This window comes from Myotis lucifugus, unplaced genomic scaffold (genome assembly GCF_000147115.1).
Source record: "Myotis lucifugus unplaced genomic scaffold, Myoluc2.0 scaffold_1581, whole genome shotgun sequence".
Classification (NCBI taxonomy): domain Eukaryota; kingdom Metazoa; phylum Chordata; class Mammalia; order Chiroptera; family Vespertilionidae; genus Myotis; species Myotis lucifugus.
Window position 1 is genome coordinate 53,600 of NW_005872629.1, and position 5,869 is coordinate 59,468.

Below are 5,869 nucleotides of genomic sequence, written 5' to 3' on the forward strand. Positions count from 1 at the left end.
CCCCAGGCAGTTCCTGCTCCAGTTTCCCCCCAGGCTGTCAGTCAGGGTGAACCGCTTCTGAGGCCCGGTCACATGTCTCCCAGGGTCAGCCTCCTGCGTGCACAGACCTGCCCTTTGAGTGTTTCTCTGTGATGTTTCAGCAACATTCTGCTCAGAAGCTGCGTCTTCATCCTCTGTCCTATGCCAACCTGGAAGCAGAGAAATGCGGGTGTGGGTGGGGTGGAGGCAGCCCCATCAATGTGTCTGCCCACCAAGGGGAGGGGGGCGGAGGTGAGGGCCTTACCCAGCGAGGCAACCAGTGTGCAGACCTCCAGCATCACGTCGCAGTACAGCACCCGCTGAGCCTCGTCCAGAAGCCCCCACTCCTCCAGGGAGAAGAACACGGCCACGTTCTCGAAGGTCACAGGGCCCTGCAAGGGGGGCAGACGGGGGGTCTGTCAGCAGCGCCTTCCCCCCAGGACCCGTCACCATCCACATCCATCCTCCACCCTTCATCTCGGGGCCCCACCTGGAGCGACAGGTGCCGGACCCAGCAGACATCAGCCTGGCGTCCCTTCTGTCTTACCCTCCCGGTGCCAGGGCCCTGGGCAGCCAGTGCGCGCACCAGACCCCTGGCCCACGGCTGATCTCCCCACCGCACGCCCCGCGCTGCACGTGGCCTCTAGGACGCACCACGGGTTCCCATGTACCTAACCCTCCAATGCCTCCCATCCCACTCACAGGCCTGGCTCCAGCCTCAACCCCCCGAGCCACATGCAGAGTCATGAATCCCCGTCTGCCCTCAGGGAGCACCCGGTCTCTGCCCAGGTAACACCCATGCGGAGTCTGCCCCCGTGACACACCTGGGGGAGCTAGTCTGCTGTCTGACCACACCTCCCGCCAGCGCCTCAGGCTCAGGGAGGCCGAGAAGCACCTGTCGGACTCCACTCCACTCCCCACTCCCCACGGGAACCTGGGCGCCTGCTGGGCTGTCCCCTCCCCATCTCGTCCTGCTGAGGACCAACCACGACTCGTCCCTCTGCCTTTAGGACTCACCCGGCCCCCATGTCCCCTCGCTGGTCCCCAGTGGCAACACCGCCAGGACCTGAGCGTGCCCGTCCACAGCAGGCCCAGCGTCCCGCGCTGGTGGCCACGTCCTGGGCATCTCCAGCCTGAAGCCCTCCTTCTAGATCAGTGGTTCTCAAACTTCTGGCTCTTTAGATACAGTTTTTCATGTTGTGACCCAACCATAAAATTATTTTCGTTGCTACTTCATAACTGTCATGTTGCTACTGTTATGAATCGTCATGTAAATATCTAATATGCAGGATGGTCTTAGGCGACCCCTGTGAAAGGGTCGTTCGACCGCCAAAGGGGTCGCGGCCCACAGGTTGAGAACCGCTGTGCTAGATCCTCGTGTCTGTTCACTCTCACGTGTGCTCGGGAGTCTCTGGGACACGGGAGACTCAATGTGACCCACACCTAATCCCTCAGGTTCTCACTGGAAAGCAGTCCCCCTTCCACTGGCTTCCCCGTCTCCGGGGACGGCCCTTCCCACCCTTCCCGTCACCGGTGACCTCTGTCACCCTCCCCATCGCTCACTTTACAAAATCCAATGCCAAGTCTTTCTCCCACTCCCTAGTCCAGCCACAATCAATGCCTTCTTCTGTCTTTTTAAAAAACTTTACTATTTTTTAAATTGATTTCAGAGAGGAAGGAAGAGAGATAGAAAATCAATGACGAGAGAGAATCATGGATTGGCTGCCTCCTGCACGCCCCACACTGGGGATCGAGCCTGCAACCCGGGCCTGTGCCCTTGACTGAAATCGAATCCGGGACCTTTCCGTTCGCAGGCGACCCTCTATCCACTGAGCAACACCAGCCAGGGCCCAATCAATGCCTTCGTGATGGCCCCTGTGTGAGGATATGAGTCAGATGGCTTTTCTCCTCTGCACCAAACGCTGCGGCTGCCACCACCTCAGACCACCAGCCACGGAGACCACAGCACCCCCGTCCCAGGCTCACCCCCGTGCATGTGCACTCACGGACCCCGCACCTACGACCTTTCACACCTCCCTCCACTGGGTGCCAAGATGGGAATCTCTCTCTAACCAGTTTGGCTCAGTGGATAGAGCGTTGGCCTGCGGACTGAAGGGTCCCAGGTTCGATTCCGGTCAGGGGCATGTACCTTGGTTGCGGGCACATCCCCAGTGGGGAGCGTGCGGGAGGCAGCTGATCGATGTTTCTCTCTCATCGATGTTTCTAACTCTCTATCCCTCTCCCTTCCTCTCTGTAAAAAAAAAATCAATAAAATATATTTTTAAAAAATGGGGATCTCTCAACCTCTGACCTGGACTTCCGAACCTGACTCTAGGATTTCTCTGGGGCTGCCGGGCACCCAGGGGAAAAGGAGAGGCAGCGGAAGAGCTGCAGACACGGGGTACCCACCCGCGCAAGGTCCATCGCTGCTCCAGCTGAGAGCCCCGGGGAGCCCACAGGACCTGGGGGGAGAGCAGGTCATGTTAATTTAATTCTTGTCGGCAATGCAAACAGAATGAGAAATGACGGACACACAACACTTCAGGTGAAGGGGGAAGCAGAGAAAATAAAGCACGTTAAAGAGGGAGGAATATGTTTATGCAGTCGTGCCGTAAGGTCATGTGACTAGCAGGGGAAAACCCCGTGTCAATCACACCTGGCGTACAAGTAGCATCCACGAGACGTAAGAAAAGGTGACGAGGGGGGGTGGGGGGAAAAGGGGGGGGGATAAGGACACATATGTAACACCTTAATCAAGGAAGAAAGAATTAAAAAAAATAAAAACATTTAACTCATTTGAAAAAAAAGAGAAAAGGTGACAAGCCCTGGCTGGTGTGGCTCAGTGGATAGAGCAGTGGTGGCGAACCTTTTGAGCTCGGTGTGTCAGCATTTTGAAAAACCCTAACTTAACTCTGGTGCCGTGTCACACATAGAAATTTTTTGATATTTGCAACCATAGTAAAACAAAGACATATTTTTGATATTTATTTTATACTAGAGGCCCGGTATACAAAAATTTGTGCACTCGGGGGGGTGGCGGGGGGAGTCCCTCAGCCCGGCCTGTGCCCTCTCGCAGTCTGGGACCCCTCGGGGGATGACCACCTGCTGGCTTAGGCCTGCTCCCCGGAGGATTGGGCCTAAGCTGGCAATCAGACATCCCTCTGGCAGCCCGGCAGCCCTCGGGGGATGTCCACTTGCCAGCGGGGAGCAGACCTAAGCTGCAGTCGGACATCCTTAGCGCTGCTGAGGCAGGAGAGGCTCCCACCACCACCGCTGTGCTGGCAGCCATCAGCCTGGCTTCTGACTGAGCAGAGCTCCCCCATGTGGGAGCACACTGACCACCAGAGGGCAGCTCCTGCATTGAGCGTCTGCCCCCTGGTGGTCAGTGTGTGTCTTATTGACCAGTCATTCCCAGTCTTTCTGCTGTTACGGTCAGTGTGCATATTACCCTTTTACTATATAGGATAGAGGCCTGGTACACGGGTGGGGGCTGGCTGGTTTGCCCGGAAGGATGTCCCAGATCAGGGTGGGGGTCCCGCTTGGGTACCTGGCCAGCTGGTCACACCCCCTTCAGGGTGGGGGTCCCCACTGGGTGCCTGGCCAGCCTGGATGAGGGGCTAATGGCTATTTTCAGGCTGGCCGATGACTGAAGCTCCCAGCCTCTCCTTTTTTTCTTTTCTTTTTATTCTAAGATTTCTTTACCTTCTATAATTGAAACTTTGTTGCCGTCACTGGAGCTGAGAACCGCTCCTGCTTGCTCCAGCTCTGAGGCCATGGGCTGCTGAAAGCAGGTATCTGGGGTTTGTTTAGCTTCTATAATTGAAACATTGTTACTTTTGGAGCTCAGAGCCAGGCCGCAGCAGGCGGGGAACGTTGGCTTCCTCCATCACTGGAGCAAGCAAGCCTCTTGCTCGCTTCAGCTGCATGGCTGCCGGCTGCCATCTTTGTTGGCGGTTAATTTGCACATTGCCCTGATTAGCCAATGGGAAACGTAGCGAAGGTACGGTCAATTACCCTTTTTGTCTTTTATTAGATAGGATATTTAAATGCCATTTAACAAAGAAAAATCAACCAAAAAAATGAGTTCCCGTGTCACCTCTGACACGTGTGTCATAGGTTCGCCATCAATGCTCTAGTCTATAATAATATAAGCACAATATGCTAATTAGACCAGACGTCCTTCCAGATGTCCTTCCAAATGACGTTCCAGACAAAGCCAGGGGCGGAGGGAAGCCCAGGTCCTAGGTCCCGTAGGGAAGCTGGTGCTGGCAGCCAGAAGGAAGGCTTACTCTTGCACGAATTTTGTGCACTAGGCCTCTAGTTATTAATAACGAACTACAACGTTCACTAATGACTGATGACTCTCATTGTGTGGCATTCATCTCCCATACGCACAGGCACACCATTTCTCTCCACTGACACCAGCAGCGAATATTCTAGCAGCCAATGGCCATGTGTTTCGTCTTGGACTGACTTGTTGGGTATGCACAGCAGGAAATATTTTGCTTTTGGAGAACAAATGCTTTATTTGTGTGATGCTTACTCATCTGTGCAGTTACTCAGTGTCTGGTAAGTTCCTGTTCAAGAGAAAAATATTAATTTTTATTAAAATGTCCTATTATTTTGTGTTAACGACGACTCATTTCAGCCCTTTGCATTCAGTGTCTCTATTGACATAAACCTACATCTCTATGAAAATGGAAGCTTTGTTTTTTGTGGCCACATCCACTTACACCTTTTTATCTGGCCCGTGGGAGCCTGTGTGACCTGCTCGGGCTGCACCCTGTCCCTCTGGGGTTCTATGGGGGGTGGGGGGGTCCCCTGCTCAGGACTGATGACGGGATGGACTAAATTAAATGCCAGCAGGGATGGATTTAACCGCCAGTCCCTCTACCAACCGGAAGTCAGGGGGTGGGACCCAAAGTCCCAGCCCGCCAATCACATCCCAGCCCGCCAATCACAGGGTCGGTTCTCACGACACCCCGCCCAGTTCCCAGGAGCTTCCCAAAAGTCCCCCGTTCACTCCACCAAGATGCCTGTCACCATTCACACCTGGGGCGCTCCCAGGGCTGGGGGGCCGGGAGCCGGATCCTTGACGAAGACCAAACACATTTCGGTCACCAAAACGACCAAATACTCATTTCTTAGAAATCACCACCTTCCAGAATTCTCGCTGCTCAGGTCCCGCACGCGAGGCCATACCCCGGTCCCTGACCCCTGGACACAGAGACCCCGAAGCGCACCCCTCACCCCTGCCCCCTGGACACAGAGACCCCGAGGCGCACCCCTCACCCCTGCCCCCTGGACACAGAGACCCCGAGGCGCACCCCTCACTCCTGCCCCCTGGACACAGAGACCCCGGCTCCCCAGCGCTCAGGCCGCCGCCCCCCGACGGCGGTCACGGGCCTGACGCAGAAACCCGGGCTCCTGCTCGGAGGAGGGGACGGGGCAGGAGGCGGGGGGCGCAGCACCCACCTCGGCCCAGCTCCTGGGCGCGGCCCCGCAGGTCTGAGGGAGGAGCGGGGGCGACGGGGCGGGAGGGGGGCGCCGCCGTCACCGCCGGGCCCAGCCGGGGCTCCGAGCAGCGGGGGACGCCGCCCCCGCCCCCGCGCGCTCTGTCCCGGCACCGCCCCAGCTCCGCCGCCAGAGAAAGGAAAAAGAATCCAACTCACAGACCCAGTGTCACGGCCCAGGGAACGCCGCCGGAATCCCGCTTCCAGCGCGCGTGGGCACGTAAACGGGTTTACTAAACTCTCATGTCTCTCTCGCTGTCATCGGCGCCCCAAACCTCTGGGGTAACGAGAGTTTTCACTCGGATCTCCCTGGGGTCCCCTCCAGTTGCGGGGGATAA